We start from the raw sequence: 20,576 nt of genomic DNA on the forward strand, positions 1-20,576 counted from the left end.
ATAAATGTACAAGTATTTCCATACGATCGGTATGTACTTAAATACTTTAAATAAGACATGTTTTCCGCCCCGGGAAAATATAATTAAAACAATTCATTAAAAGGGGCTCGTGAAAACTCACTTTGTCGTGAGTTGGTGAGTAATATAAGGAACAGCTACGTGCCTGGATCTGTAATATAATATCTAGTCGTTACTATATAATTCCCATAACTTAAATACATATCAATCGGTACATCTGGGAACATTGTTAACCCAGTACTGTACTCGATTCGGGGACAATGTTAACCCCGTGACACTTCTAAGGACTCAGATTGACATTGCTTAGAGATTGACAGTCAATTTAGTTAAGGTGATGAAATTATAGCTCGGTTTGACACCCCGTTTGGCCGTGGGGCCCGTTTCCGGTATTTCGGTGCCGGAAACGGTACAATCGGGTAAAATTACCCAAATCATCCGGATTATTTTCGGATGATTTATTTTTACTTAATTTACTTAGATTTATGAAATAGTCTATTTTTAGAGTTTTTCGTGTACCAGTCAGCTCGCTTATGCGAACTTTGCCGGTTTACACGTTTTAAGCTTTAACTAATTGTTTTTATGTTCATTTTAGCACAAATAATTACCCGTTTAGTCTCGGGTCTTGAAATTTTGCTCAAAACTTATTTTGACAGAAAGAACATTTTATAAAATTTTCCAGATTTATTTTCCTATATTTGCATTTATTTACTTATTTTTAAATCTCATTAAAACACTAAAAATATAAAAAATACCAAAATACTTTAGGAAAATCCCAAGTTTTTCTGGAATGATCCTTGTCATTCTCATAACTCTCTGGAATTTTTCCAGATTTATTTTCGTAAATTTACATATATTTATCTATTTTCAAATCTTATTAAAATACTAAATATATCAAAAATACCAAAACACTTTAGAAAAATACCAAATTTTTCTGGGATGTTCCTTGTCATTCTCATAACTCTCTGGAATTTTTCCAGATTTATTTTCGTAAATTTACATATATTTATCTATTTTCAAATCTTATTAAAATACTAAATATATCAAAAATACCAAAACACTTTAGAAAAATCCCAAGTTTTTCTGGGATGATCTTTATCATCCTCATAACTTTCTGGAATTTTCCCAGATTTATTTTCCTACATTTACATTTATTTATCTATTTTTAAATCTTGTTAAAACACTAAATATATCAAAAATACCAAAACACTTTAGAAAAATCCCAAATTTTTCTGGGATGATCTTTATCATCCTCATAACTTTCTGGAATTTTTCCAGAATTTAAAACTTATTTTTCAAGCCATTTTCACCCAAAACCGAGCTAGAAAGCCCTAGAACTCGTATCACCGAAAAGCCTACTTAGACTTTTCCAACTGAGCTCAAATTTTGTGGGTGACTTTTATATGTTATAAAAAGCTTATCTTAAATTTTCCGGAATTTTTCATCATGTTTTGTTATTTTTCACTATTTTTGGCCAAAACCGAGCATTAAATTCACCAAATATTCATCTTTTATCCAAAAATTACCAAAAATTCACAGATCTCATATTTTCATGTGTAGATCATCTCTGTGAAATTTCGTGACCCAACTCTAAGCACACGGAAATCTGTCCATTTTTCATAAACACCCGAAAACCGAACTATCTTGTGTTTTCTAGCTTTAGATCGCAAGGATCTCGGTTTCTAGCCTTTGCTAGCCGCTAGATACAACACTTTCAAGCACAACAACACCACACCAAGCAAACTATACCAACAATCAAGCCATTTCTTTCCTAGAGTCGGTTAAAACATCAAAACAACGATTTCAACCGTAAAAATTCGTTCTAAACACTTTTAACTAATTACTTGGATCAAGATCCTTTGTATAACTTGTATACATCCTTTGATCACACAAGAACCGGTTCCATCTCGGGTTTTCACCCATATTTCATTTGGAACCTTTTTGTTCTTGCAAAAATAACTCAAACTAAGTAATTAACACCAAAGATCATGTATTATAACATGTTTATACCTTTGTTCTTGATTAGAAATGATGGAAATGTATGGAGGATCAAGGGTTTGTGATGGGTGATGAAAAGCTTGAGAGATGGAGAGAGTTTTGAGAGAGTTTGTGTGTGTTTTTGTGTAAAAAAAAAGAAAATGAAAGATAATGTTAACCCATGGGGGGTGGCCGGCCCTTTGTGGGTGTGTGTGGGGGCCCCACATCTCCAATATTGTCCACATATCTAGATTACGCAATCTGGATAATGTTGTGGATAATCTGGTTCAGTTCGTTTCTCGTTTAAACTCGTAATTCGGCTTAAAACGAGCTTAAAATGGTTGTTTTTCGGGTTAACACAAAATTTATATAAAACTGATTTAAAAACTTTAAAAACTTAACCCATGAAATTAAAACATCATATTATTAATAATTACGCATCTTTTTCGGCTTGATTGATCGTCTCTTGCTTGGTTTGGTGTTAAAGGTTTCGTTTAGCGTACCGACGTACCATTAAATCGAAATCCTTTTTCTGTGCTATAATTCACCTATCCCGAAGCATTAATACTTCGTAAACATCACTAAACATTATATACTTCGTCTATAATGTAATTCCCGATTCGTTCGGGTTTCAATAACCGATCATTGGTTGATCGAAATTCCAATATGATTCACTATATAATTGAGTATGATTCATACTGTGAATCATATATACTCGTATAAACGTACTATAACTCATATAATCAATATTAAACGACACGTAAATAGTATATTCCGGCTAGGGTATACCTGAAGTTGCCGGAATCGTTACATTCTCCCCCCGTTATAAAAATTTCGTCCTCGAAATTTTACGCGACAACTACTTCCTTTTGAGGAAACAGGTGGGGGTATTTCTTCCGAAATTCGTCCTTTCGTTCCCAAGTAAATTCTGGGCCTCGTTGCGAATTCCATCTAACTTTGACCAACGAGATCTTATTGTGTCTAAGTTGCTTGATTTTCCCGTCTACTATTTCTATAGGCTCCTCTACAAAGTTGAGCCTATCACTTATTTGCACACCCTCTAAGGGTAACACCGATGTCTCATCCGACAGACATCTTTTCAAATTCGACACATGAAACACGTTATGAACTGCACTTAGTTCCTCAGGCAGTTCTAGTCGGTAAGCTACCGGACCGATCCTTGCAGTAATAATGAATGGTCCAATATATCTAGGGGCCAACTTCCCCGCCTTTCCAAACCTGACCACTCCTTTCCAGGGTGATACTTTCAAATATACTTTTTCACCCTTCTCAAATGACAACGGTTTTCGACGGGTATCGGCATAACTCTTCTGCCGGTCCCGCGCGGCTTTTAGGTTGTTCTTAATTTCAAGAATCTTGCTGGTCGTCTCCTGGACCAGATCCGATCTAATGACCTGCGGGTCTCCCACTTCAGACCAGCAAAGTGGTGATCGGCACTTCCGCCCATACAATGCTTCATAGGGTGCTGCCTTTATACTGCTATGGTAACTGTTATTATAGGAAAATTCAACGAGTGGGAGATGTTGATCCCAATTTCCCTTAAAGTCCAGTACGCAGGCACGAAGCAAATCCTCCAAAGTTTGAATGGTCCTCTCAGACTGACCATCGGTCTGAGGGTGGTAAGCTGTGCTTAGGTCAATACGTGTTCCCAATGCTTCTTGGACAGCTTGCCAAAGTTTGGAGGTGAAATGGCTATCCCTATCGGAGATGATCGAGATGGGGATGCCATGACGAGACACTATTTCATTTATATAAATTTGCGCAAGTCTCTCAGTGTTAAAAGTATTCCTAATTGGAATAAAATGTGCCGATTTGGTTAATCGATCCACGATTACCCAAATCGCATCATGACCTCGGGGTGTCTTGGGGAGGTGTGTCACAAAATCCATTGTGATCTGCTCCCACTTCCATTCGGGAATTTCCGGCTGTTGTAGCATTCCCGAGGGTTTCTGGTGTTCCGACTTAACTCTCGCACACGTCGTACACTTGCCGACGTATGTGGCTGTATCCTTTTTCATACCTGGCCACCAGTAAAATTCTTTCACATCTTTGTACATTTTATCTGATCCCGGATGTATGGAATATTTCGATTTATGTGCTTCATCCATGATCAAATCACGAAGGTCATGGAGGGTCGGGATCCAAATCCGATTTTTGAAATAAAGAATTTCGTCCACACGCTGTTCGAAATTCTTCTCATTCCCGTAAAGTCCTTCTTTATCCAATTGGCCCTCTTTCAACGCCTCGCGTTGAGCGACTCGAATCAAATCTGAAAGGTTCGACTGGACTATCATCCCCAACGCTCGCACACGTAGTGGCTTGACTCGATCCTTTCTGCTCAAGGCATCGGCTACGACGTTAGCCTTGCCGGGGTGATATCGTATGTCACAGTCATAGTCACTCAGCAACTCGACCCATCTTCGTTGCCTCATATTCAGTTCTTTCTGATCGAATATGTGTTGCAAACTTTTATGATCAGTGAATATGGTGCACTTTGTACCGTAGAGATAGTGTCTCCAGATTTTAAGTGCAAAGATGACTGCTCCCAGTTCCAAGTCATGAGTAGTGTAGTTTTTCTCATGAACTTTCAACTGTCGAGACGCATAGGCTATGACCTTTTTATTTTGCATTAATACGCATCCTAACCCTTTACGGGATGCGTCACAATATACAACAAATCCATCGTCTCCGTCGGGGAGACTTAAGATTGGCGCTTGGCACAATCTTTGTTTTAGCGTTTGAAACGCCGTTTCCTGCTCTTCACCCCATTCATATTTCCGATCCTTTTGAGTCAGGAGGGTTAAAGGTTGGGCGATGCTGGAAAAGTTCTCTATAAATCGACGATAGTATCCAGCTAAGCCTAAGAATTGGCGGATTTCTTTCGGAGATTTAGGCGCTTGCCAATTCTTAATAGCTTCAACCTTACTCGGATCAACGTGTATTCCTTGGTGGTTTATAACATGACCGAGGAATTGCACCTCTTGTAACCAGAAGTTACACTTGGAGAATTTTGCATATAACTTCTCCTGATCCAGGAGCTCTAAAACTAACTTTAAGTGTTGCTCGTGCTCCTCTTTACTCTTCGAGTATATCAAAATATCGTCAATAAATACAATGACGAACTTGTCGAGATAGGGTTTACAGACTCGGTTCATGAGATCCATGAACACCGCTGGCGCATTTGTTAGCCCAAAAGGCATAACTAGAAATTCATAGTGGCCGTAGCGAGTCCGAAACGCGGTTTTTGGGATATCCTCCTCCTGAATTTTAACTTGGTGGTATCCCGATCTAAGATCAATCTTTGAGAAATAGCTCGCACCTTGTAGTTGGTCGAACAAATCATCGATTCGGGGAAGAGGATACCTATTTTTGATGGTTAACTTGTTCAATTCCCTGTAGTCAATGCACATTCGAAGGCTTCCGTCCTTCTTTTTCACAAATAGCACAGGTGCACCCCACGGGGAATAGCTGGGACGTATAAATCCCTTATCCAACAATTCCTGCAACTGGTTGGATAATTCTTGCATCTCGGACGGTGCAAGTCTGTAAGGGGCCTTAGCAACAGGGCCGGCTTGAGGTAATAAGTCGATTCTGAATTCGACTTGTCGGGTTGGCGGTAATCCAGGAAGTTCCTCTGGAAAGACTTGTGGAAATTCGCGCACCACGGGAATATCGTCCACCCGTTTTTCCTCAGAATCAGCGGCCGTCAGGCTCGCTAGATACGCCACACATCCCTGACGTATATATTTCAACACCTTGAGGTGGGATATAAATGGTATCATGGTGCCGGATTTTTCTCCCTGCACTAATACCTCCTCGTCATCCGACACCCGGATCTTGACGGTTTTCTTTTCACAGTTTATTTCTACCCTATTACGAGCCAACCAATCCATTCCCACTATCACGTCAAAACTACCCAATTCTACCGGTAACAAGTCAATCCGGAAGGATTGTTCGCTCAGAATAAAAGGGCAATTCCGAACAATCCGATTAACTATCATGGTTTTACCGTTAGCGACCTCTACGGTGTAGGGTTCTATGGTTTCACCAATAGGAAGGTTTGCTATCGAAAGGAACCTAACGGAGACAAAACTTCTATCGGCGCCTGTATCAAATAATACAGAAGCGTAATGATCAGAGACGAGGAAGGTACCTGTCACTACGCTGGGGTCCTGGCGCGCCTCGTTCGCTCCCATCACAAATGCTCGGCCTCGCGCCGGATTGGAAGTCGATGGCTGACCCGCGAGTTGTCTCCCGTTTCCTCCCTGATTCAGTTTCGGGCAGTTCCTTTTGAAGTGATCCGTGCTGCCGCATTCGTAGCAAGCACGGCTAGTGGTCACCATCTGGTTTCCTTGCGGGTTCTGCTGTCGGGCTGGTTGAGTTCTAAATGGTTGCGCCCGAATAGGTTGTGGTTGACGGTTCAGGTTGTTCAGATTTGTCTTACAATTTGGTGCGTAGTGTCCAACCCTGCCACACCGGTGGCACACCACCTCCTTGCACACGCCACTATGGTGGTAACCACATTTCCCGCATTTAGGAAACGTTCCCCTCTGCGGTTCTTGCCTTCCGCCCGAACTAGTCATGGCATAGCTCTGGGCAGCGGGCCTAGCTCGTTTGTTTTGCTGCTTCTCTCGGATCCTATTGTCATACGTACCTCGCTTTCCCCCAGCCGACTCTCCCGTCGCCTTTATCGATCCGCTCCTTAAGAAATCATATGTGATAATACCAGCCTGTGTCACTGCACCCTCATACGTCTGGTGCCCTCCCGCGTTAACTATGCTCCTCACTACTGGAGTAAGTCCCCAAATATAACGTTCCACCCTTTTTGACTCTGGGGTGACCAACCACGGCACTAATCGTGACAGTTCATTAAACCGGTTGGTATATCCCAAGTGGTCCGCCCCATGCATCTCTAGGTTCCACAACTCATGTTCCAGTTTCTGCAATTCATTCTTTGGGCAGAAATGTTTCAAAACAAGATCCTTAAGCTCTGCCCAGGTCATGCGGTTTGTCGCCGCCTGACCTCGAGTCTGTACTATGGTGTTCCACCATGTCAAGGCATGGTCTGTGAACGTACAGGTGGCGTACTTAACGACACAATCCTCAGGACAGTTGCTGATATTTACCACTGATTCTATTTTCTCTAACCATTTCACTAACCCATTCGGTCCTTCCGACCCGTTAAATTCTAAAGGCTTGCATAACATAAAATCCTTGATTGAACAACCCCTGGATGGTCCAGTGCGGTTGGTCTCTACAGCAGGGATTGGGCCATTACTGTCGGTAGCGACCACCGTAGGCGGTGTGTCACACCCCGATCGTGATGGCGGAAAAATCGAGGTGCGGCGACTAAGTCGTGATTGTTGAGCACAATAGTATAAAAGTCTAAATGCATAAACATAACCAAAATGTCAAATATTACATCAACCAGGTAACATGAAACAAATTGTTTTAATACAAAATATCAAGTTTCCAACAACTCCTAGTCTAGCCTTCATCTTTCTAAGGCCTCTAAACTTGCTAGGGATTTCTTGCTGCGTTATTTCCTGAAAACATGTAACAAACTGTCAACTACATAAAGTAGATGAGTGAATTCATAGGTTTAAAGAAAAGAGTTTTATACACAAACATACTAGTATAGGTTGTAGGGGTTTATATATAGGGTGTACCTGCGGCTAACCCACCACTCCTACAACTTATACTACTATGTTTGGGTATAATTCCCAGTTTTTAAAATGGTTTGTAAGAAAAGATCTCTTGGTTTTCCCACAGAGGTTTTTGTAGTAAGTCAAACATGAAATGTTCTCCTGGGCTCTCAACGGGCTTATCAATCTCCCATTAGAGTCGTATGTGATAAGATTACTCAAAGATTTGCGGTCTCCCAACGGTACATGTAGCACATAACAGTTAAGCATAAACAAGGACATATAGATTTGGGCATGCTAAGTTTACTAGATAAACCAACACCAAAATCCCATTGTTTACTAGTATCCAAGATGATGGTGAACAAATGATGTTGATGATGAATGATGATGAAACCCAATGATCACACAAGACTTGATTGAACTCACGCAAGACTTAAACCAAGACTACCTCGTTCTTGCCATCCAGGACTCAGCTAGGTTCTACCGAGAGTAGGATAGACACCCCAAAGAATCCTGGGTTCCCTTGGTCCCTACCGAGAATAGTATAGGTCCTCAAGAGTTATGGATTTCACCGAGACTAGTATGAAATCCCATGAGTTACGAGTGCCACCGAGAATAGAATGCCACTCATGGTCGTGAGTTCTACCGAGAGTAGAATAGACTCTCGCGTCCAATTCAACTCATGATGTTTTGATCTCTAGATTTCCATGCTGACACAATGACTATGATGATATGAATTTGATTCCCGTTCCCATGATGTCAATGTTCACAGAATTTCCCATACTCATTGATTTCCAATGTTCTTAGATCTCCATGAGTTAATGGGTTTTCCCCATGTTCATAGATTTCCAAAGTTTATAGATTACCAAGAAGCTCGTGGATTTCCGCACGTGTGTAGAAATCCAAATGTTTATAGTTTAAAGAATGTTTGCATAAATGATTTTATCCAAACGTGTAAAGTTACCATGTTTAATCCAAATGTTTATAGTTTAAAGAATGTTTGCATAAATGATTTTATCCAAACGTGTAAAGTTACCATGTTTCCACCCCATAGTTTTGAAAAGCTTAAATAGGGGCTATGAACTCACCTTGATCTTGGGTTAGGATGGTGCTACAATAGATCTCCTTAGCCTAGAGTTGGACATATATATATGGTTAACAACGTGCTATAAGTCTAAGAAAACAAGCTTACGTGACCTCGAGCAAAAACTGGGTTTTAAAGACGAAAACAGCTTGGTTCTGGCTTGATTCGATCGAATAGGAACACGTTCGATCGAATAGACACACATTCGATCGAATAGACACACATTCGATCGAATAGACACACATTCGATCGAATAGACACACATTCGATCGAATAGACACACATTCGATCGAATCTGAGGCACACTCGATCGAACTAGAAACACATTTGGTCGAACCAGTTGGGAAAACTCGTTCGGTCGAACATGGAACTTGTTCGATCGAATAGACACTCGTTCGATCGAATACGAAACTCATTCGGTCGAATGAGTTGGAGACCATTCGGTTGCTTTCCTATTCGGTCGACCGGACTGGTTCGATCGACTGGTTCGATCGAATGGGCTGATTCGATCGACTGATTCGATCGAATGAGTCTGATTCGACTCCTTCAAGCTGGGCGACGGAGAAACCTACGGGTTTTTCAGATTTTTCCAGATTTTTGACCCAAAATCGAAGTTTTTGACATGGAAATGCTCGGGATTGAAGGGACTATCGATTCCCAGTGATTTTAAACACAAAAGCCTGCATTTTGACACCAAAACCAGACGGTTTTTGACCCGAAAACTCAAGAAACGAAAATGGGTGTTTTTGCTCGATTTGAGGCCGAAAATGGTTATGAAAATGGATGATTTTCAAGAAGATCTTACCAAGAACAACAACAAACAGATTTGTGGACTCGGATTTGAAGTTTGAAGACTTTCTCTCTCTAGTTTCTCTCTCTAGAATGAGAGTGTTTGGGTGGGAAGTGTTGGTGGAAATGAAAGAGATGGTGTAAGAATACTTGATTTTCCGCTTAAATACTCGGGTGACTCGGGTTCGGGTTTAGGCTACCGACGGGTCAAGACTAGTCGAGTTCATAAGTTTTTAAACAAACTGAAACTTTTTCAGCAAAACTTTTATAAAACCATTTTCCGAATAATTATTTGAAATCTTTTTAAATAAGAATATTTAATTTTTCGAAAGCATAAAAATTAATATTTTTCAGGCGTAAATGTCGTTTTATAAAATAAACATTTTAAATGATAAAAGCAGATTTTTCCAATGATATGGGTTCCGAACTTATCGTCCAGAATCCCAAAGTCTATAGTTTCCGATGATTTCACGATCCTAGTTTACCAATCGAATTTCAGGGCGTTACATCCTCCCCAATTTAGAGGAATTTCGTCCCGAAATTTAGAATTTAGTATAGTTGATGCAATGATGTTTAGATTAAATGATCCCATGATGACCACTATGCGCCACTACCCCTAATATTCGTCTTGGATACCACCCAAATCAAGTTGAAGGGGTTTATATATAGGGTGTACCAGCGGCTAACCCACCACTCCCTCAACTCCACTTGGGTGTTTCTTTCGACTCCTATTAGTTCAATGACACACAGGACGACACACTATTTTCCACTACAAGGCATCACCTTCAAGCTTTACATCAGACATATTCATTTCGGATTGAAGGGGTTTATATATAGGGTGTACCAGCGGCTAACCCACCACTCCTTCAATCTCCAATGAATAATTCCCTCAATAACTCTTGAATTTAACGCCTCACAGCTGCCACGCTAACTATGAGTCCCTAATTCCAAGTCTCGCTTCAGACATAATCAACTTGTGCCGAAGGGGTTTATATATAGGGTGTACCAGCGGCTAACCCACCACTCCTTCAACATTCATTGATTAATTCCCTACACGAAGCTTGAGTTCACGACTCATAGTTACACAATAGCATATTGTTTATACACGTATACACCTGTGAACTTGATGTTATTATATTCCGGACTATAATTACGAGTTCACCTTGTATCAATGTATAAACTCCATTGTGTGCGGCTAGAAAAATCGACACGACACCACACACACACACACAACCATGCTTCATGAATGTTAGAATGATGACAAATTTTGGCTCAATGATACATAGTTTACCCCAATGTTTACATGATTAAGTATGCACAACTTGTGTTTTCCAGCACGAGTCATGGGTAGCCAAACTTGGTGTTATGCAAATAAGAGAATATTTATAAGCAAATAGGAACAACATGATACTTCATTGATTGATATTGGTCCCTGATTACATGATTACGATTACATAGACTCCAAGATTTCTAGAATTACAAAGATGATGACTATGCGAACAGATGAGGGTATTCCTCCTTCATCTTATCCTCTCGTTCCCATGTGAACTCGGGTCCACGATGGTTGTTCCAACGTACCTTGACTATAGGTATCCGGCTTCGCTTAGTCTTTTTGACTTCTCGATCTAGGATCTCGACAGGTTCCTCAACAAAGTATAGTTTGTCGTCGATGTGAACCGTGTCGATCGGGATTTGAGCGGTCTCGTCAACGAGGCACTTTTTGAGTTGCGACACATGAAAAACGTTGTGAACACGGCTGAGTTCTGGAGGCAATTCCAAGCGATAGGCTACAGGTCCGACCTTTTCGATGATCTTGAAAGGTCCTACGTACCTTGGAGCAAACTTTCCCTTTTTCCCGAAGCGAACAATGCCCTTCCAGGGGGAAACTTTGAGCATTACGTGATCGCCTATTTGGAACTCCAGAGGTTTGCGGCGTTTGTCAGCGTAATACTTGTGTCGACAGCGGGCGTCCTTAAGTCTTTGCTGAATGATGGCGATACTGTCAGTGGTTTCCTGTATCAGTTCCGGGCCGAGGATTTGAGAATCTCCGGTCTCGGACCAACACAGTGGAGAACGACATTTCCTGCCATAGAGTGCCTCGAATGGCGCGCATTTGATGGTAGCATGATAGCTGTTATTGTATGAGAACTCTGCAAGAGGAAGGTGAGTCTCCCAGCTACTACCGAAATCAAGGATACAGGCTCTGAGCATATCCTCCAGGGTTTGTATGGTCCTTTCGCTCTGTCCGTCCGTTTCAGGATGATAGGCAGAGCTAAGTTTCACACTTGTCCCAAAGGCTTTCTGAAATGACTTCCAGAACCTTGACGCAAAAGAGGGGTCACGGTCAGACGTGATGCCCTTAGGCACACCGTGACGGGTTACGATCTCACGAATGTAAATCCGCGCCAGCTTCTCCGTAGTGTAGTCCTCGCGGACAGGGAGAAAGTGGGCAGACTTGGTCAAGTAATCCACGATAACCCAAATCGTGTCATAACCGCTGGGTGTCCGCGGGAGTTTGGTAATGAAGTCCATAGCGACTTCGTCCCACTTCCACTGCGGTATGATCGGTTTTTGTAACAGGCCAGATGGTCTCTGATGTTCAGTCTTGATCCGCGAGCATGTTAGACACTTACCGACGTATAAAGCTATGTCTTTCTTCATACCCGGCCACCAGAAATGAGACTTGAGATTCTGATACATTTTATCACTGCCCGGGTGAATAGAGTATCTGGATTTGTGCGCTTCGTTCAGGATAAGTTCTCGAAGTGGTTCAGAGTTTGGAATCCACATGCGATTTAAGTAGTAAAGTATACCATCAGACTTGGTTTCAAACTTCCGTTCGGCACCGCAAGATAGCATATTTTTGAGATCACCACCAGCAATCGCTTGCTTTTGAGCTTCAAGAACCAAGGAGGGAAGATTGGACTGAATACGGATCGCATGCAACTGGGTCCTTTCCTTGCGACTTAACGCGTCAGCCACTACGTTAGCCTTTCCAGGGTGGTAGCGGATTTCGCAGTCATAGTCACTTAGGAGTTCAACCCATCGACGTTGTCGCATATTTAGCTCCCTTTGGTTGAGGATGTGTTGTAGGCTCTTGTGGTCGGTGAAGATGACACATTTCGTACCGTATAGGTAGTGTCTCCATATTTTTAAGGCAAAGACCACAGCACCCAATTCCAAGTCGTGAGTGACATAATTCCTCTCATGACTCTTGAGTTGACGCGAGGCGTAAGCGACGACCTTACCGCGTTGCATTAAGACGCAGCCTAGACCTTGGCTCGAGGCGTCGCAATAAACAACAAAATCATCGTTACCCTCAGGAAGCGACAGGATTGGTGCATGGCAGAGTTTATGTTTCAATGTTTGGAAAGCCTCTTCTTGCTCTTGGTTCCAAATGAATGGTTCCCCTTTTTGAGTTAACATTGTGAGGGGCAACGCGATCTTTGAAAAGTTCGAGATGAATCGACGGTAGTACCCAGCCAAACCAAGAAATGAACGAATTTCGGTTGGCGTTGTAGGCGCTCCCCATTTTTTTATGGCTTCAATCTTGGCAGGGTCGACATGAATGCCTTCCTTGTTAATGATGTGACCTAAGAATTGAACTTCCCTTAGCCAGAATTCGCATTTGGAGAATTTGGCGTAGAGTTGCTCTTTCCTCAGCAGATCCAAGGTAAGCCTGAGATGAAGCTCATGGTCGGCTTTAGAGCGGGAATAAACGAGAATATCGTCAATGAAGACGATAACAAACTGGTCCAGGTATGGACGACAAATGCGATTCATGAGATCCATGAACACTGCAGGGGCATTCGTCAAACCAAAAGGCATGACTAGGAACTCGTAGTGTCCATATCGAGTTCTGAAAGCGGTTTTCGCGATGTCGTCCTCCATGACACGCACTTGGTGATAACCTGAGCGTAGGTCGATCTTGGAAAAGTAGGTGGCTCCTTGCAGCTGGTCGAAAAGATCGTCAATCCTCGGTAATGGATACCGATTCTTGACTGTGAGTTTGTTAAGCTCACGATAGTCTATGCACATCCGGAAAGATCCGTCCTTCTTCTTGACGAAGAGGACTGGAGCTCCCCATGGAGACGAACTAGGGCGAATAAAACCCTTGTCCAGTAGTTCCTGCAGCTGGCTCGATAATTCCTGCATTTCAGACGGAGCCAAACGATACGGAGATTTTGCCACGGGGGTTGCACCGGGAACTAACTCGATGTGGAATTTGACTTGTCGGCTAGGAGGAAGTCCGGGTAAGTCTTTAGGAAAAACGTCTGGAAATTCACGCACGACGGGGACATCAGAGAGCTTCTTCCCCAAAGATTTCTTGATGGAGACATGAGCTAGGAAGGCGAGACACTTCTTTCGAAGGCATCGCCGAGCTTTAAAGCAGGAGATTAATTTCAGACATCTGCCTGATCTTTCTCCTTGAATAATTATGGACTCGCCAGAAGAACAAGGAACGCGAATGAGCTTCTCAGCACACACCACTTCCGCGTGGTTGATGGACAACCAATCCATCCCAACAATTACATCGAAACTTCCTAAATGCATAGGGATGAGGTCAATGTTAAGAGACGTCCGATCAAACGTAAGCGTGCAATTGCGAACGATTTTGTTCACTTGGGTAGACTCTCCGTTTGCCATTTCGACAGAGAAAGCGGGGTCTAAGACAGAGGTTCCTAGATTAAGCAATGGGACCAACTCGCTAGAAATAAAACTCCTATCTGCACCCGTGTCAAATAGAATAGAAACCCAGAGATTGTTAAGGATGAACGTACCAGTAATGACGTCAGGATTTTGGCGAGCTTCAGCAGCGCCAATAGTAAAGGCTCGGCCTCGGGCCGGAGGAAGATTTGCAAGACGAGGACACCTGCTCCTGAAATGGTCCATGGCTCCACACTCGAAACAGCTTCGAGAGTTGCTGGGTTGGGAACTGCTGCTCTGTATCGCCAGTTGATTACCTTGAAATCTGCAGCGTTCCGCTAGGTGCCCCAAACGTCCACAGTTCGTGCATTTCCAGCACGGGGTTCCGGCAGGATGATGAAATTGGCAAGTGCCGCACTTGGGGTGAACCCCAGTGTACTCCCTCTTTGGCCTTCCTGAAGGGGTGGGAGCAGGAGCGACAGAGCTGATTGGGGTTGCGGGAGTAACCATCGCGTAACTGCTAGCCTTACGCTTTTTGATGCGGTTGATCTTTTTGGATGAGCCTTCAGCGGCCTTGCCCGTACCTTTGGCTAGGACCCCAGTCTTAACCTGGTCCTGGGTCAGTCGGGCAGCTAGTTCAATGGCCGCTTGTAGGGTTGATGGGTCAGCCCCGATAACGATTCCACGGACAGTGTCAGGTAGGCCATTGATGTAAAGCTCAATAGCCCGGGAGGGAGGGGTGACCAAGTGTGGTACGAGAAGGGAGAGCTCGTGAAAACGCTCCGTGTACCCTTGGTGATCGGCGCCCTTCATTTTGTGTACCCAAAACTCAGCTTCAAGTTTCTGCACCTCACTGCGAGGTACGAACTCGCGGGTAGCCAATGCTACAAATTCCGACCAGGTCATGGCCAAGGCAGCCTCACGCCCACGGGTTCTTATCTCGTTGTTCCACCAGGTCAGCGCGCGTTTAGACAACATGCTTGCCGCGTGCGTGACTTTCAGTGTCTCAGGGCACGAGCTAATAACAAAGGCTGCCTCCATCTTTTCGATCCACTGGAGGAGACCAACGGCGCCTTCTGTGCCGCTGAAGCTGGTGGGTTTGGTAACCATGAAATCCTTGTATGGCTTATTAGCTGGTTCATTTGCGTTCTGAGCTGGAATTTGGTTGGCCCCAGAGGTTCCTTCTTGCCTCAGCCCTTGGCTGATGGTTGTTACCATGCCTGGTAACACAGCCGCGATCTGCTGGGCTATAAGGTTGGCTAATTCAGCGGAGTCCATGGAAGCGGGTGCACGTCTGGGAGGCATTCTTCGCAAAACGAAAAATGAGCGTTAAATAGAATCAATGACACGCCAAAGATTATGAATAGAGGACATAGATTATACCAAGAACACATAATGACATGACTCAAGAGATTAACAGTTAATATGCAACACATAAGCACGTAGCACGTATATAAGTGTAGACATGTGATTGTGATGCATGAGCTATCTAGAGTCAAGGATCCTAGGTTATAGTCTAGGTCGGTTTCCTAATTCCCTATAACCATTGGCTCTGATACCAATCTGTCACACCCCGATCGTGATGGCGGAAAAATCGAGGTGCGGCGACTAAGTCGTGATTGTTGAGCACAATAGTATAAAAGTCTAAATGCATAAACATAACCAAAATGTCAAATATTACATCAACCAGGTAACATGAAACAAATTGTTTTAATACAAAATATCAAGTTTCCAACAACTCCTAGTCTAGCCTTCATCTTTCTAAGGCCTCTAAACTTGCTAGGGATTTCTTGCTGCGTTATTTCCTGAAAACATGTAACAAACTGTCAACTACATAAAGTAGATGAGTGAATTCATAGGTTTAAAGAAAAGAGTTTTATACACAAACATACTAGTATAGGTTGTAGGGGTTTATATATAGGGTGTACCTGCGGCTAACCCACCACTCCTACAACTTATACTACTATGTTTGGGTATAATTCCCAGTTTTTAAAATGGTTTGTAAGAAAAGATCTCTTGGTTTTCCCACAGAGGTTTTTGTAGTAAGTCAAACATGAAATGTTCTCCTGGGCTCTCAACGGGCTTATCAATCTCCCATTAGAGTCGTATGTGATAAGATTACTCAAAGATTTGCGGTCTCCCAACGGTACATGTAGCACATAACAGTTAAGCATAAACAAGGACATATAGATTTGGGCATGCTAAGTTTACTAGATAAACCAACACCAAAATCCCATTGTTTACTAGTATCCAAGATGATGGTGAACAAATGATGTTGATGATGAATGATGATGAAACCCAATGATCACACAAGACTTGATTGAACTCACGCAAGACTTAAACCAAGACTACCTCGTTCTTGCCATCCAGGACTCAGCTAGGTTCTACCGAGAGTAGGATAGACACCCCAAAGAATCCTGGGTTCCCTTGGTCCCTACCGAGAATAGTATAGGTCCTCAAGAGTTATGGATTTCACCGAGACTAGTATGAAATCCCATGAGTTACGAGTGCCACCGAGAATAGAATGCCACTCATGGTCGTGAGTTCTACCGAGAGTAGAATAGACTCTCGCGTCCAATTCAACTCATGATGTTTTGATCTCTAGATTTCCATGCTGACACAATGACTATGATGATATGAATTTGATTCCCGTTCCCATGATGTCAATGTTCACAGAATTTCCCATACTCATTGATTTCCAATGTTCTTAGATCTCCATGAGTTAATGGGTTTTCCCCATGTTCATAGATTTCCAAAGTTTATAGATTACCAAGAAGCTCGTGGATTTCCGCACGTGTGTAGAAATCCAAATGTTTATAGTTTAAAGAATGTTTGCATAAATGATTTTATCCAAACGTGTAAAGTTACCATGTTTAATCCAAATGTTTATAGTTTAAAGAATGTTTGCATAAATGATTTTATCCAAACGTGTAAAGTTACCATGTTTCCACCCCATAGTTTTGAAAAGCTTAAATAGGGGCTATGAACTCACCTTGATCTTGGGTTAGGATGGTGCTACAATAGATCTCCTTAGCCTAGAGTTGGACATATATATATGGTTAACAACGTGCTATAAGTCTAAGAAAACAAGCTTACGTGACCTCGAGCAAAAACTGGGTTTTAAAGACGAAAACAGCTTGGTTCTGGCTTGATTCGATCGAATAGGAACACGTTCGATCGAATAGACACACATTCGATCGAATAGACACACATTCGATCGAATAGACACACATTCGATCGAATAGACACACATTCGATCGAATAGACACACATTCGATCGAATCTGAGGCACACTCGATCGAACTAGAAACACATTTGGTCGAACCAGTTGGGAAAACTCGTTCGGTCGAACATGGAACTTGTTCGATCGAATAGACACTCGTTCGATCGAATACGAAACTCATTCGGTCGAATGAGTTGGAGACCATTCGGTTGCTTTCCTATTCGGTCGACCGGACTGGTTCGATCGACTGGTTCGATCGAATGGGCTGATTCGATCGACTGATTCGATCGAATGAGTCTGATTCGACTCCTTCAAGCTGGGCGACGGAGAAACCTACGGGTTTTTCAGATTTTTCCAGATTTTTGACCCAAAATCGAAGTTTTTGACATGGAAATGCTCGGGATTGAAGGGACTATCGATTCCCAGTGATTTTAAACACAAAAGCCTGCATTTTGACACCAAAACCAGACGGTTTTTGACCCGAAAACTCAAGAAACGAAAATGGGTGTTTTTGCTCGATTTGAGGCCGAAAATGGTTATGAAAATGGATGATTTTCAAGAAGATCTTACCAAGAACAACAACAAACAGATTTGTGGACTCGGATTTGAAGTTTGAAGACTTTCTCTCTCTAGTTTCTCTCTCTAGAATGAGAGTGTTTGGGTGGGAAGTGTTGGTGGAAATGAAAGAGATGGTGTAAGAATACTTGATTTTCCGCTTAAATACTCGGGTGACTCGGGTTCGGGTTTAGGCTACCGACGGGTCAAGACTAGTCGAGTTCATAAGTTTTTAAACAAACTGAAACTTTTTCAGCAAAACTTTTATAAAACCATTTTCCGAATAATTATTTGAAATCTTTTTAAATAAGAATATTTAATTTTTCGAAAGCATAAAAATTAATATTTTTCAGGCGTAAATGTCGTTTTATAAAATAAACATTTTAAATGATAAAAGCAGATTTTTCCAATGATATGGGTTCCGAACTTATCGTCCAGAATCCCAAAGTCTATAGTTTCCGATGATTTCACGATCCTAGTTTACCAATCGAATTTCAGGGCGTTACACGGTGCGTCAGTACTCGGCATAGTGTTGTCATTCCTTGGAGGATTAGCGTTATGTTCCCCATCATTATTTATGGGCGTTTGATTGCTCGGAGGGGTTGGATTGGTCGAGTTATTAATACTGGCGGCGATGCGCGATACTATATCCGGTATCGCCGCCTCCAACTGTTGAGCAATCAAACGGCTCACATCTACTTCCGATACTTTCGTTGATCGTTTCGGTGCCATTCTACACAATCATCAAAGAAATACATATAATCAATACCATCTCAAAATATAAAACACAATACATATTTCATTCATTAGTAAACATTGATACATATTACACAACACCAATTTACATACTTTCAGTCAACATTACATAACTAGGTTTTAATACAAAGGGCCTATGTTGGTATCATCCTCGACATAACCCGCAATGGGTCAGTGCTTGAATGATACCCAAAAGTATCGATAATGATGTGCCCTACAAGAGACCCCCTATGGGCCAGTGGTTGTATCATACTAAACAAGATTCACTCCATGTTAGCATCACCACTAACTGCTCACATGGAGTATCAAAAAGCGGTTCAAGATTCTACTATCAACACATCTACACATGGTGGTAAACCAACCCCACCATCACCGCCACCAGCGCCACCAACACCGCCACCATAACCCGCATTCGGGTTTCCATCCGCTCGATCAACCAGTGGGAGTATGAGCACTCCCTCTTTAACTGGTTGATAGCATACTGGTGGTCCAGTATGTTGTCCCCTAGGTACGCCCGCCGCTGAACCCCCACGACCAGGGCAGCAGAGTGCTCGTTCACCTGCTCGGTGAGAACACGTAGCCACCCCGTCAAGTCCCGTTCCTGCCTTGGGAGACCCCACACAGGTAGGGTTGCAGGCTCGGGCTGAGGGCGGGAAGACTCGCCCACATGGTAAGTGGATCGGGGTGGGGTAACAGTGGGCGGAATATATGGGGCACTGATCCGCGCCGTGAGGCGAGGACCGCGCCTAAGGGGAATCGGGCCAGTCTGTGGTGCGGGCGGGGTAGGAGACCTGGTAACCCTAACAGGGGAGGGTATACTAGCACTCCTAGCTGGGGTGGTCTGCCTAGAGGCACTAAGACTAGCCTCTGAAGGCTCGGAGCTGGGTACTTCACTTGGGCTTCCAGAGGCCCCGGAACTGACCTCTTCCGGGTCCTCTTCCGTCGACACACTAGGGTTTCTTTCCATTATTACCTGCACACAAGTTAACAAACATATAGTCTTTTCCATAGTGTAATTCATAATTAAATAAATCATGCACTACTTATACAATTTAGCCACATAATAATATTATTATACATTTACACATATGTTGCCAGTTTTACCTATTTAAGTCCCCCGTGACTTCCCCTGAATTCACTCGTGCAGACAAGTCTGTTATTATGTTCCGGACCATAATAACCCACTTGTCCATCCAAGTTCATCCCGATCTCGTCACAATATATTATTAGTTGATATTCAGATCCTATAATACTTGAGCTACTGGTTATATTTTAGGTATCTTTTTCAGACATCCTAATTCTTTATAACCAATGGCTCTGATACCAAGTTCTGTAACACCCCGTAACCGCAGCGGAAACGTACACGGGATGCAACAGACACATCTGATATCAACAGCATTGCTTATAAAGAAAATACCACTACATTAATTTATAATATATTACATTGTTGCGAGTTTCATTACTGTCTAGGTGTTACACACATATTTTACCGATAAGACATTAATAAATTCATTACAAAACAAAGAGCAGCAAGCTTCCAACAGGTAGCACAGATAGTTAAGCAAACATCAATCAATCCAACTTGGGCATACCTAGAAAACATGTAAAGAAAACGGGTCAACTACGAATAGTTGGTGAGTTTCACTAATTTAAATAAACACTGACGAATCATTTTAATAATCATTTATTAACAATATAATCATGCTGGGAACTTTGTTACCCCAGAACATTTCCAATAACTTTCTGGGAACTATGTTACCCCAGAACAATAATACCCCTGGGAACTATGTTACCCCAGAACAATAATAACCCCTGGGAACTATGTTACCCCAGAACAATAATAACCCCTGGGAACTATGTTACC

The sequence above is a fragment of the Bidens hawaiensis genome, unplaced genomic scaffold, assembly GCF_021521415.1.
Source record: "Bidens hawaiensis isolate Kalapana, Puna unplaced genomic scaffold, B.hawaiensis_p1.1 tig00004818_1, whole genome shotgun sequence".
NCBI lineage: Eukaryota > Viridiplantae > Streptophyta > Magnoliopsida > Asterales > Asteraceae > Bidens > Bidens hawaiensis.